General features: G+C 49.0%; 1 protein-coding gene across 1 annotated transcript in view; it reads left to right on the top strand.

Annotated features, from left to right (window-relative positions):
• The window catches only part of LOC147359985 (uncharacterized), a 312,313-nt gene that overhangs the window by 21,429 nt on the left and 274,785 nt on the right, over positions 1–16,099 (top strand). The gene's annotated exons all lie outside the window — the stretch shown is intronic.

Below are 16,099 nucleotides of genomic sequence, written 5' to 3'. Positions count from 1 at the left end.
TTGTGCGTGCTTCCTTAGTCGTGTCCAGCTCTTTGCGACCCCATGGACTGTAGCCCGCCAGGCTCCTCTGTCCTTAGAATTCTCCAGGCAAGAACACTGGAGTGGGTTGCCACTTCCTTCTCCAGGGGATCTTTCCCACCCAGGGATTGAACCTGCGTCTCCTGCCTTGCAGCCGGATTCTTTACTGTCTGAGCCACCAGGGAAGCCCAATGGAATCATAAGGGTCCTTATAGAGGGAAGTGGGAGAGGGGGTGGTGAGTGAAACTGTGGCATCGAGAGCAGAGGATGGAGAGGAGAGCAGAAGCTGCAAGCCAAGGAACTCGAGTGGCCTGCAAGACTGGTGAGGTCTGGGACTGGATCTCTCTGAGAGCCCCCCAAAGAGCACAACCCCACCAGCACCTTGACTTTAACCCAGGGCCCCCGCCCCGCACTCTAAGAGAGTAAATCTGTGTTGTTTTGAGCCCATTGGGGTAATTTGTTATAGCAGCCATATGAAACACGCACACTTCCCAAGACTAGGTCTAGCATTTACTCCCGCCGCCTCCACCCTAGTCTACCCTCCCTAATAATCTTAAATGTGTATTTAGGGCCTATCCTTCCATCTTTAAAAAATATGCACACTTATGTCATCAACTAGAAGTCCCTGGTGGCTCAGTGGTAAAGAATCTGCCTGCAATGCAGGAGACGCAAGAGACGCAGGTTCGATCCTTGGGTCTGGAAGATCCCCTGGAGGGGGAAATGGCAACCCACTCCAGTATTCTTGCCTGGAAAATCCCATGGACAGAGGAGCCTGGTGGGCTACAGTCTAAAGGGCCGCAGAGAGTCAGACGCGACTGAGTGTGCGCACACAGCACACGTGATCAACCACATAAATACACAACCAAATGCACATAGCTTTGTGTGCCCTTCCTGAATCAGTAAGTTCTATACATGTTCTTCTTTTCCTTGCTTCTTTCACTTAACCGTCTATTCTGGGGCTTACTCTGTAGCAGCATGAAGAGTTATTCCTCGTTCCTTTTACCACTGCCGGAGAAGGCAATGGCACCCCACTCCAGTACTCTTGCCTGGAAAATCTCATGGACGGGGGAGCCTGGTGGGCTGCCGTCTGTGGGGTCGCACAGAGTCAGACACGACTAAAGTGACTTAGCAGCAGTAGCAGCAGCAGTTTACAGCTGCAGACCATCCCCCTGTGTGGAAGCACCGGGCTTTATTTATTGGTCTCCTTTTGATGAGAGTGGATTGTTTCTAGTCTTTTGCTGATACAAATAGTGCTGCAGTGCATATGTCCTTTTATATTTTTGCCAGCATATCTTTGGGATGGATTCTTGGAAGTAGAATTGCTGCATCGAAGAGTAAATGCATGTGCAATTCTGCAGATATTGTCAATGCCCTTAACAGACCGGATAGCGTTTTGCATCACCACCTGCAGTGTACAGGAGGCTTGGTTTTACCCCCAAACCTTGTGTATAAATCTCTGGATTATAGCCAATATGGTAGAGGAAAGATGCTTTACCGGTGTTATTTTTTTTTCTTTTAATCTTTATTTCATATTGGACTGTAGGCGATTTACAATGTTGTGTTAGTTTCAGGTGGGCCAGTGTAGTTTTAATTTGCATTTTTGTTACAAGTGAGATTGAACATCTTTTTTTTTATGGTTCATAGATGTTTGCATTTCTCTTTTGTGAGTTGTTCCAATTACATTAGTATTGAATACATCGAATGAATGAATAAATGAGTAAACAGATAAGTATATCAGAATTTCCAGGAAGAAGATGAGCTCTTTGAGGAAGAGCTAAAAATCTCCCATTTCTTTGTTCCCTGGCCACTACCACTCCTTCAGACACCCAGCCCCATGCCGGGCACCTCAGCGGTCCTTGTTGTTCAGTCGCTCAGTCGTGTCTGACTCTCTGTGGCCCCATGGACCGCAGCACGCCAGGCCCCCCTGTCCTTCACTGTCTCCTGGAGTTTGCTCCGATTCATGTCCATCAAGTCAGTGATGCCGTCTAACCATCTCATCCTCTGCCATCTTCTCCTTTTGTCTTTGATGGGTCTTTTCCAATGAATCAGTTATTTGCATCAGATGGTCAAGGTTTTGGAGCTTCAGCTTCAGCATCAGTCCTTCCAATGAATATTCAGGGTTGATTTCCTTTAGGATGGACTGGTTTGATCTCCTTGCATTCCAAGGGACTCTCAAGACTCTTCTCCAGCCCCGCAATTCGAAAGCATCGATTCTTCCGTGCTTGGTATACATTACTTTTATCAGGCTGGAAAGTCAAATCTGCTAGCCTATCACTTCCGTGAAGGGAGCAGCAAGAGCAGGCTTGTGAATATGAGCACTGGGAGGCCCCCGGACCAGACTGCCGTGGGTCGTTAGAGCTAGGAAAATGCCGAGCAGCGGCAGGTTGGGACGGACCCTCGTGCTGCATCACCCCTGGCCACTCCCGTGCCCACTGTCTCACCCTCCCCACAGCTGTTCTACAGCCTCTGGCCTGACCCAGCTCTCTGCATTCAGGGAGTGGGAGCTGTTGGAGGGATAAGGGGGATACAAGGCAGGGTAGCATGGTGGAAACATGGCTGGCTTTGAGCCTGGTAGTGCTGGGTTCAAATCCTGGCTCTGATATGCCCTTAGCTCTGAGGACTTGGGGGAGCTGGTTAACCTGCTTCGTGGAAAATGAGGATAATTGTACCTTCAGCATCATTTAAGAAAATGTATGAAATTGTATTTGTGAAGCACATGGGATCTAGCGGTGACGGTTATGCCAATAAGTATGGTCAACTATCATACACCTAGTGTAAATGAGATCTGGTACTTGGTGTATGTTTTTTAAATGTACTGATTTATCTTTGGCTGTGCTGGGTGTTTTTTGCTGAGTGAGCTTTTCTCTAGTTGCACGAGCAGGGGCTGCTCTCTGGTTACTGGGTACCTGGGCTTCTCATTGCAGTGGCTTCTCTCATTGCAGAGGGTGGGCTCGAGAGCAGGTGGGCTTCAGTATTTTCAGCTCCTGGGCTCTAGAGCACAGGCTGAGCAGTTGTGGTGCAGGGCTTAGTTGCCCAGTGGCACGTGGGATCTTCCAGGCCCAGGGATTGCACCCGTGTCTCCTGCATTGGCAGGTGAGTTCTTTACCATGGAGCCACCAGTGAAGCCTGATGCTTTGTGCTTTTATCTATCATCTGCTGTATTCCTCACGGTAACCCTGTGAGGTCACTGCGTCATCATTCTGCTGACGCAAATGAGGAAACTGAAGGGCAGAGTTCCGGCAGTGGCCCAAGGTCTCAGAGCTACCGAGTGAATCCAGATAGATTGCCTCCCAAGCCAGGGCGCTTACCTGCCTTGCTCTCAGCAGCTGACTCTGCAAACCACACCGCAGCCTCACCTGGAGGCTACTGAACCCGGCCACCTCCCGGTGGGTGGTTTTCCAGACTGGCTGGGGAGTTTGCAGGGTCCAGTGCAAAATGAAAACGTGGGCCCTTATTTTTAAAATATTCAGCTTTTTAAGATGGCGACAGCAGAGCATTCACCCAGGCACAGGGCCCTTCTGAATGGGGGTCGCACTCCCAGGCAGCCCACGCTGGTGGTCTGGGTGGGGCTGTGCCTCCCAGCAGACTCTGGGCTGGCTGCACCCTACCTGCTCCGGAGACTCCTCAAACGCCTTGCCAGCCTCCTAACTTCTCCAAAGGCCCAAAGGAAACCCTGAGATTGGCTCCGTGGCCCCCAACACGAACCCTGAAAGTCTTCCTGGCTGCCCTTAGGTCCGCAAAGAGCATCACCGCGTCTGCATAAACTCTTTACATGTGACTCAGGCTGGCCCAGAACCCTGACGTGCCCAGGTGACGTCGGGAAATGCCCCAGGAGGCAATTTCACTTCTCTCCTCTTCCTCCCTCCCTGGGGGATACTTTTCTGGAGACATTTTTGGCTTCACAGCTGGCACCTGGTGGGTAGAGTCCACACACGCTGATAAACACCGCAGTGCACAGGACAGCTTCCCACAAAACAGAGAAGCATCTTGCCTCTGCTCGTGCTGACATTGAGAAAGCCTGCTTTAAAGATTCACGAGCCTCTGTTTTCCCAGGTTTCTGACTTCTGACCACTTCACAGTCTGGGAACCTCTTTTTTCTTTCTCTTCTTGTTGTTCTGAAAGTAGCTTCCCCCTTGTTGTCTTCTAAAGTAACTCACCCTTCAAAGAGCTTAGTCCTTTACCAGCCACAGAAATGAGCTATGACAGGTCTAAGCCAGTCGTATGCACACCCCAGTGGTAGACACTTCTTGCATCTCTTGCAGCTTGAGGTTGCCATGTGACACAGTTCTGGCCAATGAGATGTAAGGGGAGATGTGCTGGGGGCCTCTGAGAAAGAAATTTCTCCTTTTATGAGGTGTTCTGGAGAGGAGAGCTGTTTGATGTCAGACCCTGAAGCCTCCTCGCCTGAGTACCCATGTAGGGATGTGGTGTTAGGGCTGTGGCAGCCATCTTGTGACCATGAGGTAAGTCAGGAGACTCACAGAGATTAGTGAGTCAGACCTTAGTGAACCGCTGAATAAACCTCAGAAACATCCTTATGAGTTTAGACCATACTCAAATATCCTTAGAGTTTAGACTTGATACCCCTGGACAAGCAACTTAACTAGTCTCTGCCTCACTTTTTATGTAAGAAGCAGAGAATGAATACTGCATAACATTAGTGTAGACATTTAATGAGATAATATATGTAAAACATCTAAGTGTCTGGAATATAAAAAATATTCAATGTATTATAAATGCCTTTGTTACTGTCACTGTTCACTGAATTAATCAGTTAATTGTAGGTCTTATGGTAAGTTTCTTCTATTGATTAATGCTCACTTAATTATCCAACGAATATGTATGAGAGCCTGCCATGCTAATATACTAGAAATGATAGGAAACTATTTAAAAAGAACAAAATGAGAGGGAAACAATACCCAAGAAGTTGTTTATCAGATTCCATCAAAACTCCATTTTATTTAAGAACAATATTTTTCAAACTTTAGTTTTCTGCATTCCTTATATTTGTCATATCCATTTATCACGTCCATACCATAGTACAATACCTATACTATTACTGAAAAAATTTTAAACTAACTGATTCTTTTTGGCTAAATGGATTTATTTTATGAATAAGCTTTGTATCATTACTATGGTAAATGAAAAAACTAACATCAATTGGCATAAGTAAAAAATAAAGAAAATAAAAATGCAATAAGAGATTCCCTAATGTTATTAAATTAAAACAAAATAGTCATTTATGTGCTACCTAAAATCACCTTCTGCACCACAATCGAACCACTTAGAAAACGCTGAAGGGAATAATCACAATTAGTGAAAACATTTAAAAACCAACTAAGATTCATAAATGCTGCAGTGGGTCTTGATATAGTTGTTAGTTAGACATAGTAATATGATTATTGTGCCTAATTATTCCTCGGCAGTCCAACATACTTAGAGGGAATCACTGTGGAATACAGTGTGTCTTTCTGGTTAGCAATACTCTTCCCCTCCTTATTAAGTTTATGAAACATTTCTCTATCATAGTCCCCCAGATACTTCACTGTGAATGTAGGGATCCAGTAATCCCTTTCAATAGTAATTTACTCTGCATTCAGCATCACATTCACTTAACTTTTGCAGGTTATGGACTTTCTGAAAAATCAGTGATACCTAATCAGCCTGTTTATGCCTGAAGTTATAAACTCTTTCTTTCTTGTGCTGGAAAAACTAGTAACACTACAGTTTCCTGTAAAATTCAGCCTAATATTCCAACACTTTTGCAAGTTGTTGGCGGAAAGCTCACCCCCCCCCCACCCTGGGATTTGGGGGTGTATTTCGCTGATACTGTTGGTCCCCCAAAAGTTCAGGCCCCTTGAACTTGCTGTTGAATTACTGCCAGTGCTTATTTATTTGTTCATGCTTGCTGTGCCGGGTCTTTGTTGCTGCGCTCGGGCCTTTTTTAGCTGCAGTGAGAGAGGGGGCTATGCTCTCGTTGCGGTCTGTGGCTTCTTATCGACAGGCTTTGCTTGTTGCCAAGCAGGGGCTCGAGGGCACATGGACTTCCGTAGCTGTAGCTCTCAGGCTTAGTTGCCCCGAGGCACGTGGGATCTGCCTGGGCCAGGGATCGAACTGCAGATTCTTAACCACTGGACCCCCAGGGAAGTCCTGTAACTGCTCTTCTGATGCTGCCTTCGGCCCTGAACCAAATGCACTTCTCACCATACGTTCAGATTCTTCTGGACGCTGTCATTCTGTATTTCCCTTTAAAAACAGTCTGAACTCAGTTTAGCATTCAGGGTGCTCCACAGTATGACTCTCACCTGCCTCCCTAAGCTTGGCCTCCTCGTCTTCTGCACCTGGCCACCAACTGGATGAGCTGTCTCTGCATACATCTCCACTCCCCTGTGTCTGGCCTCTTTGTCCTTGTCACCCCTTCCTCACAGATGCTCCTCTCTCAACCTTCTCCATCCCTCCAGACTGAGTTAGTAGTCACCTCCTCCAGGAAGGCTCCTGGATTCCTTGTCTGTTTACTGCTCTTGATCAAAAGCAGCATCACCTGCTATGCTGTAGTTTATTATTTGTGTCCCTCTGAGAGTTTCTCCAGCCTGTTTCCAAACTTCCTGACTAAGGAAGCACTTGTGATTCATTTCTGTGTATCTGGTCGTGATTACAGGGGTGGCAAATTGGGATGACAACAGGGAAAAGACAGTAATGTGAGTGGGTAGGGGTCTGATGGAGATACAGTGGGGGTATGGCTAGCTGCCCCTAGTGGGGAGAAGAGATTCAGCCAGTTGTTGCCACAGGAGACTACAGGTCAGACCTGCAGTTGTCGTTCAGGCGCTCAGTCGTGTCTGACTCTCTGCGACCCTATGGAGTGCAGCATGCCAGACTTCCCTGTCCATCACCATCTCCCGGGGTTTGTTCAAACTCATGTTCATTGAGTCAGTGATGCCATCCAACCATCGCATCCTCTGCCGTCCTCTTCTCCTCCCACCTTCAATCTTTCCCAGCATCAGAGCCTTTTCCAGGGACCTGCTGCTGCTGCTGCTAAGTCACTTCAGTCGTGTTTGACTCTGTGCGACCCCATAGACAGCAGCCCACCAGGCTCCCCCGTCCCTGGGATTCTCAAGGCAAGAACACTGGAGTGGGTTGCCATTTCCTTCTCCAATGCATGAAAGTGAAAAGTGAAAGTGAAGTTGCTCAGTCGTGTCCGACTCTTAGTGACCCCATGGACTGCAACCTACCAGGCTCCTGCGTCCCTGGGATTTTCCAGGCAAGAGTACTGGAGTGGGGTGCCATTGCCTTCTCCGCCAGTGACCTTCGGAGTCCCTGTTTTTCCAAGAGGAGGAGACTGAAATCTGGAGTTTGATAAGAAACCTCATCCAATGGGCCATTCCGCACAGGGTCTCTGGTTTAACACTGTTGATACACTAGCCTGCTACCTGCCTGCAGGGTACATTATGGAGCATGTGGACAGAGAATGTTGCATACCATTTCAGTAAACAAAGGATATTGTGGTCATCAAGCCATCAGCCACTGCAGCCGCCCCAGACTCTTCCCTGAGGGGACTCAGGATGGAGAAAACCAGGATTCTGGTCCCCATAGCCCTGCTGCTTATCCTACCAAAGGCGTAATTCCAATGAGTCCGAACTCTTGCATCCTCCCATACATGGAAAAACACTGCAATTGTTAACTTGAGATATCTGTTTTTTATGATAAACAGTAATTTTTGATCTTTACATTTTTTTTTTTTTCAGCAAAAACTCCTATGTATCCTGGCTCCTCCATTACCTCTTTAGAACAGTCCTTCAGAGCTCTCTGAGAGGCTGTTACCCTGGCCTATGCTGCTGCTAAGTCGCTTCAGTCGTGTCCGACTCTGTGCGACCCCATAGACGGCAGCCCACCAGGCTCCCCCGTCCCTGGGATTCTCCAGGCAAGAACACTGGAGTGGGTTGCCACTTCCTTCTCCAGTCCATGAAAGTGAAAAGTGAAAGTGAAGTCACTCAGTTGTGTCCGATTCTTCGAGACCCTGTGGACTGCAGCCCACCAGGCTCCTCTGCCCATGGGATTTTCCAGGCAAGAGTACTGGAGTGGGCTGCCATCGCCTTCTCCCATCCTGGTCTATAGCTGCCAGAAAAAGCACAATCCTCAAATTTTAGGTGGTGCTTTTTTTTTCAGTTGACGAATGATTAACTGTATACTGAATAATTTGGAAATGGAAAACCAGCTTGCCCCACTAGCTACTTTATCTGTCCTGTGAAAACACTGGTTTGCTGGTGTTTTTTTCACCCATATGAATATGGCAGTAATGTAGCTGTAGTTTATGGGGTGCTTACTCTGAGGGGCCAGATTCTAGGTGCTCTGGGGGAGCATGCTCATTTCATCATCCTGACAGCCGTGAAGCAGGCACAATTATTATGCCTGGAGCAATGCCATGCGTGGAAAGGCAGCAGACGGGGCTTGTGTGGGGCCGAGGTAAGATTTGAACCTGGGGCATCACGTTGGAGCCAGGACTGAGCCCGAGGTGTGGAGTCACACCCCAGAGGGCAGGCGGTGGGGGGCAGGGAGCACAGAGCCGTCTTCATGCCAATGTCTGTAACTGTGCTGACTTTGTCCCATGCCCTTCCAAGAGTGCCTTACGCCATCTGAATTCCAGCTTTGTTTCACACTCAGGGAAGTGGGGGGCCTTGCCTAGGAGAGGCTGGGGAGAGGTGAGGTAAGCACTGTTAAGCACCATTAGAGGGTCTTGAAGGGTGAGCGAGTGATGGTGAGGTGAGGATAGGTAATTAGGTTGGAGAGGAAGACCCCAGACCGTGAGACTGCTGCTGTCCTGAGGCGACCAGTCTGCGAGATGGATCACAATTGGGCCCCTGCCTCAGCTTCATATCCTGGAGGAAAAAGTCCTTCTGCACGTCTGGCATTTGGGGACCAATGTTACTGGCCCCTGTGCCAGGCAGACTCTGTCTCTGGAACATCTTGCTTTATTCTTCCCACTATTTGGACTCAGAGTAATAATAATAACAACAATGGTAATAATGGCTAGCCATCTTTAAAGGATTATGTGCCTGGCACTATTTCCAGGGCTTTACACGTTTTAATTCATGTAATAACCCAGCAACGTATGACGTTGATCTATTGTTTCCTTTTTAATAAGGAACGGATGAAGAAACAGGAGGCAGAGAGGGGAAAGTTACTTGGTGGGGTCTGAATCCAGGCAGTGTGGCTGAAGGCCTTGCTCTTGCTTCCTGGCTGTGGAGGGTGGCCCTTGTTTCACTGGGCCCCCTGCCGGCCCCTGCCTGTGGCTCGCAGTCTCTTCCTCCCAGGGAATGACCACCATCAGATATGGGTGTTGTGCCCTGGCCCTTTGGCTGTGTCTATAGTGGCACCATGCGCTACTTAAGCCCTCTGTTCCTCTTTGTAGGGGCTTCCCTGGTGGCTCAGATGGTAAAGAATCTGCCTGCAATGCAGGAGACCTGGGTTCGATTTCTGGGCTGGGAAGATCCCCTGGAGAAGGGCATGGCTACCCTCTTCAGTGTTCTTGCCTGGAGGATTCCATGGACAGAGGAGCCTGGCTACAGTCTATGGTCACAAAGAGCTGGACACGACTGAGCGACTTTCGCTTTCTTTCTGGTGGCTCAGTGGTGAAGAATCTGCCTGCTGGTGCAGGAGACACAGGTTTGATCCCTTGTCTGGGAAGATCCCACATGCTGCGGAGCAGCTAAGCCCGTGGGCCACGACTCCTGAGCCTGTGCTCTAGAGCCTGGGAGCCGCAGTGACTGAGCCCACATGCCACACTACTGAAGCCCGCATGCCCTAGAGCCCCTGTTCAAGAGCAAGAAAAGCCACCTTAGAAGCCTGTCTACCACAACTAAAGAGAAGCCGATGCAACGATGAAGAGCCAGCACAGCCAAAAATCAGTAAATTATAAAAAATATGAATCCTCTCTTTAAATTTGTGTGTTAATTACAGGTCTGTTGTATTCTTTTTTTGGGGTGGTGCTCGTGGTAAAACATGTGTAATATAAAGGTTGCCATGCTACCCATTTTTAAGTGGATATTTCAGTGCCATTCCATTCACACTTGTTGGATGACCATCACCACCATCCATCTCCAGAACTTCTTCATTACCCCAAACTGAAATTCTATACCCATTAAACACTAACCCCAGACCCCGCCCAATCCCCAGCCCCTTGCAACCTCCAGCTGTTTCTATGAGTGAGACGATTCTAAGTACTTCAACGACGTAGAGCCCAAAGCCCTGTGTTCTTTTGTGTCACGTGATGTTCAAGCTGGTTTTAGAAAAGGCAGAGGAACCAGAGATCAAATTGCCAACATCTGCTGGATCATGGAAAAAGCAAGACAATTTCAGAAAAACATCTATTTCTGCTTTATTGACTATGCCAAAGCCTTTGACTGTGTGGATCACAATAAACTGTGGAAAATTCTTCAAGAGATGGGAATACCAGACCACCTGACCTGCCTCTTGAGAAATTTGTATGCAGGTCAGGAAGCAACAGTTAGAACTGGACATGGAACAACAGACTGGTTCCAAATAGGAAAAGGAGTACGTCAAGGCTGTATACTGTCATCCTGCTTATTTAACTTATATGCAGAGTACATCATGAGAAACGCTGGGCTGGAAGAAGCACAAGCACCTCAGATATGCAGATGACACCACCCTTATGGCAGAAAGTGAAGAGGAACTCAAAAGCATCTTGATGAAAGTGAAAGTGGAGAGTGAAAAAGTTGGCTTAAAGCTCAACATTCAGAAAACGAAGATCATGGCATCCGGTCCCATCACTTCATGGGAAATAGATGGGGAAACAGTGGAAACAGTGTCAGACTTTATTTTTGGGGGCTCCAAAATCACTGCAGATGGTGACTGCAGCCATGAAATTAAAAGACGCTTACTCCTTGGAAGGAAAGTTATGACCAACCTAGACAGCTTATTCAAAAGCAGAGACATTACTTTGCCAACAAAGGTCTGTCTAGTCAAGGCTATGGTTTTTCCTGTGGTCGTGTATGGATGTGAGAGTTGGACTGTGAAGAAGGCTGAGCGCCGAAGAATTGATGCCTTTGAACTGTGTTGTTGGAGAAGACTCTTGAGAGTCCTTTGGACTACAAGATCCAACCAGTCCATTCTGAAGGAGATCAGCCCTGGGATTTCTTTGGAAGGACTGATGCTAAAGCTGAAACTCCAGTACTTTGGCCACCTCATGCGAAGAGTTGACTCATTGGAAAAGACCCTGATGCTGAGAGGGATTGGGGGCAGGAGGAGAAGGGGACGACAGAGGATGAGGTGGCTGGATGGCATCACCGACTCGATGGACGTGAGTCTGAGTGAACTCCGGGAGTTGGTGATGGACAGGGGGGCCTGGCGTGCTGCGATTCATGGGGTCGCAAAGAGTCGGACACGACTGAGCGACTGAACTGAACTGAACCATTTCCCTCAGCACAGTGTCTCCAGGGTTCATCCAGGCTGTAGTGTGTCTCTCAATTGCATTTCTTTGTAAGGCTGAATAATACTCTGTTGCGTGTATACACCAGCGTCTTGTTTATCATCTGTTGATGGACGCTTGCGTTGCTTCCACCTCCTGGCAGCCATGAGTGACGTGACGTCGCTATGGACGTGGGTGCACAAATAGCTATTTGAGTCTTTGCTTGCAGTCCTTTGGGGTGTATGCCTAGAAGTGCAACTGCCGCGTCTTATGGTCCATCTGCGTTCGCTTTGCTGGGGGGCCACCATGCTGTCTCCTCATCTCATTCTTTCTATGCTGCTTTATAGAAATCCAGTGCGTTTGGTTTCATTTACAGTCAGGGCTGCAGGGACCGTCTTTGGACGTGTCTTCTTGCGCACACAGGAATGTGTATCAAAGGTAATCTCTGACCAAATCAATGCTGCTGGGTTGAGGTTAGACTTAGTTCACACATTTATTTCACTGGAGTAGGGCTTCAGTCTCCTTTCCAAGTCCATGGTTACCTACGACCTCACTCCTATTCTGTTGCTGCAGCTGTGCCCAGTAACTCCCCCTAGGACATGGCAGAGCCACCTGCTGTCTCCATCTACTGAAACGCAGAAACACAGCCCTGGTGACCTGGCCTTCAGCTTTGTCTGTCTGTCTGTCCCGAGGCTGTGTGACCCTCCAGCTCCCCTATCTGTACCTCTTGAAAGTGCCCTCCTTTTGGGGATTACCAGCAATTCAGCGTCATCTTTCCATTTGGTCTGTGCAGTTTCATCTGCCAGAGTTACTACCCCAAGTAGTTCCTGCTTAATTCATCCCATCCATTTAGTTATTCCTACTTTGCCTCTTCCAGGAAGCCTTCCCTGCTTGCTCCTACTCCTCCTTATCTTTCTTTTCTGAACTTAACAATGATAATGGTAGTTTCTGGTACAATCCATATATTACCTTTCAAACTCCTTACACAAGCTCTTTGGGGGAAAACACTGTGGCTATTTATATTTTAAGAGGAGGAAACAAGCGCAGAGAGACGAAGTAACTTGCTCCAGGTCGCTACGCTGTTGGGTTTGGCAGAGCTGGTTCCAAGCTTAAGCAGTTGGGCTTCAGAGTTTTGAAATTCGCAAAGTGAACCTCATGCATCCCGCTTTTGCTGCATTTCTGTCTGAACTCTGCTTTGTCACACCATCAGAAACCAGGAACCCCCTGGCATCACCTCTCATGCACAGTGAGGCTGATGCCCTTCCCGAGAACGCTGTGTCTTTTCCTCTCCTGGTGTTCTAGGTGGATGCAGGGGCTTGGTCCTTCTTATCTTTGTCTCATTATCATCTGTGAGTCAGTCTGCAGGCTGTTTTCCAGGAAAGACGGGAAGTGATTTCCTGTCATCAGTGGAAGCAGGTCGATGGCAAAGGATTCTTAAAAAGAAAAGTCTTTCTGTTTGTGAAAAAGAGCAAAGGAGACTCAGCCAACTCAAGAAGCAGAGTGAGTCACTGACCCTCGCTTCAAGAGGGGAGGGACGAACAACATTAACGTGTTAAAATGTACTGATGCCTGTAGATATTAGACCCTAAAAACAGGCAAATGAAACCTCAGTCCCTGATTTCAGGGGTTCACAGTGGAGCCAGACTGGATGGTCGAGATGCAGTGACAAGGAAGTTTGATCAATGCTAAGAACAAGGCGTCATGGAGGACGGATGCTCCATGCTTACTGGTGTGTGAATGCGTGTGAGTGCATGTGAGTGTGTGTGTGTGTGTGTGCACGTGCATATGTGAGAATGTGTAAGGACACGGGCATTCATGGATATGCAGGAATACTTGGGAGTACGTGAGTGTGTGTGAGAAAGTGTGAGTAGGTGTGCGTGTGTGATTATGTGTATGGGAATATATGTTTAAGTGAGTGTGTATGTCTGTGGTTGAACATGCTAGGTGTGTGTGTGCTCAGTCGTGTCTGAGTCTTTGTGACCCCAGGGACTATAGTCCCCAGACTCCTCTGTCCATGGCATTTCCCAGGAAAGAATACTGGAGTGGGTTGTCGTTTCCTACTCCAGGGGATCTTCCTGACCCAGGGATCAAACCTGCATTTCTCATGTCTCCTGCGTTGGCAGGCAGCTTCTTTACCGTTGCGCCACCCAGGAAGCTAAGTCTTCCTAAAGAAGCTGGTTGTATTCACTATGGATTGCTGTGCAACAAGCGACAAAACAGTGGCTTAAACAGCAAGCGTGGGCTCACAGGTTCTGTGGGTCAGAAATCAGGGCGGGCTTAGGAGCTGCCTGTCATCAGGTGGGGTTTCATCTAAAGGCTCAGCTGGGGACGGATCTGCTTACAAGCTCCGTCACACAGGTGGCGGGAAGGACTTGGTTCCTCGTGGGCTGTAGGACTGAGCCCCACCTCAGTTCTTGTCACAGGAGCCTCTGCGTGGGACACTCACCACTTGGCAGGTGGCTTCCAACTGAGCAAATGAGCTAGCAAGCTGGCAGTGAGCAAGATGGAGACTGGAGTCTTCTGTCACCTAATTTCTTTTTGTCTTTTATTTGGCTGCACAGGTCTTAGTTGTGGCACGTGGGTCCTCTGTTACGTCATGCGGGGCCTCTGTTACCTCACACGGGGCCTCTGTTACATTACTCGGGGCCTTTATTATATCACGTGGGTCCTCTGTTACGTCACGTGGGGCCTCTGTTACCTCATACGGGGCCTCTGTTACGTCACGCGGGGCCTCTGTTTCCTCATACGGGGGCCTCTGTTACCTCACTCGGGGCCTCTGTTATGTCACGCGGGGGTCTCTGTTACGTCATGCGGGGCCTCTGTTACGTCACGCATGGGCCTCTGTTACCTCACGCGGGGCCTTTATTATGTCACGTGGGCCCTCTGTTACCTCACGCGGGGCCTCTGTTACGTCACGCAGGGCCTCTGTTATGTCATGTGGGGCCTCTGTTACCTCACGCGGGGCCTCTGTTACGTCACGCAGGGCCTCTGTTAGTCACGCGGGGCCTCTGTTATGTCACGCGGGGCCTCTGTTATGTCACGTGGGGCCTCTGTTTCCTCATATGGGGGCCTCTGTTACCTCACTCGGGGCCTCTGTTATGTCACGCGGGGGTCTCTGTTACGTCATGCGGGGCCTCTGTTACCTCACGCGGGGCCTTTATTATGTCACGTGGGCCCTCTGTTACCTCACGCGGGGCCTCTGTTACCTCACGCGGGGCCTCTGTTACGTCACGCAGGGCCTCTGTTATGTCATGTGGGGCCTCTGTTACGTCACGCAGGGCCTCTGTTACGTCACGCGGGGCCTTTATTATGTCACGCGGGGGCCTGTGTTACGTCACGTGGGGCCTCTGTTATGTCACGTGGGTCCTCTGTTACGTCACGTGGGATCTTTTCGCTGAGGCACACGACTGTCTAGGTGAGGGTGGTTGCTGCACACAGGTTCCAGAGCGCGCGGGTTTCAGGAGCTCCCCTTGCGGCTCTCTAGTTGTGGCTCACGGGCTCGGTTGCCCAGGGGGATACGTGATCTTCATTCACCGACCAGGGATTGAACCCGTCCCCCTGCATCGCAAAGTGTGTTCTGAACCACTGGCCCACCAGGGAAGTCCTGTCACCTAATTTCAAAAGTAACAGTCCGTCACTTCTGCCACTTTCTGTTTGCTGGAAGTGAGTCAGAGGGTCCAGCCTACACTCAAGGGGGAGGGGCTTACACAAGAGTGTGCACACCAGGAGGCAGAAATCATTGAGTCATCCTGGAGGCTGCCTGTCACACGTTTGCTCTGGTCGAGCTTTTAAGGGTGACCTGGAGTCAATCAGATGACTAAGGATCAGGGGGTGCTGTAGGCAGGGAGAACCAGTCAGCAGAAGCACAGAGAGAGAAGAAAGCCCACGGCATCAGGAGAAAGCAGTGCCCGTGTCGCTGGCATTAGCTTGTATGTGTGCTTGCACACACGTGTGCTTGCATGCACATGCGTGTACACACAGGCTTCCCAGGTGGCGCTAGTGGTAAAGAACCTACCCGGCAAGGCAGGTAGACATAGAGACGTGGGTTCCATCCCTGGATTGGGAAGACCCCCTGGAGGACGGCTCAGCAACCCACTCCTGCATTCCTGCCTGGAGAATCCCATGGGCGGAGGAGCCTGGCAGGCTACAGTCCATGGGGTTGCAAAGATTCAGACATGACTGAAGCAACTTAGCATGCATGGACACAGGCGTGAACACACCTGTAGTTATGGGGAGGCATGAGACGAATCTAGAGCACATATTTGCTGCAGAGGCAGTATCACCAACAGGGAAAAAAATTAGTTCTTGCAGGGAGTGAAAAATCTTAGATATTACAGTGGTAAATGGTCCTCCAGAACTCAACCCTGTGTAGTATATCTGAGGTGTTAGAAGAGAGGGTCAATCAGGAAAACACTGTCCAGGAGCCTTGCAATGAGAGTGATGATGAAATAAAGGTCAAGAAATTCTGATCTAAGAAAAGTGAGAGGAGCAGTTACTGGATACTGATAATCCATCAGACGCTGTGTTAAGCATTTTCTATGTTTTCTAATTCAATTTTGCAACAACTCTCTATAGTTTGCACCTTGTACTGTGCTTAGTCGCTCAGTCGTGTCCGACTCTCTGCGACCCCATGGACTGCAGCCTGCCAGGCTCCTCTGT

The sequence above is a fragment of the Bos grunniens genome, chromosome 13 (genome assembly GCF_055505025.1).
Source record: "Bos grunniens cultivar Pamir isolate PY7600 chromosome 13, Bosgru_T2T1.0, whole genome shotgun sequence".
Taxonomy (NCBI): Eukaryota; Metazoa; Chordata; class Mammalia; order Artiodactyla; family Bovidae; genus Bos; species Bos grunniens.
Note: the sequence above shows the minus strand (reverse complement) of the source record. Positions and strands in the feature narration are given on the sequence as shown.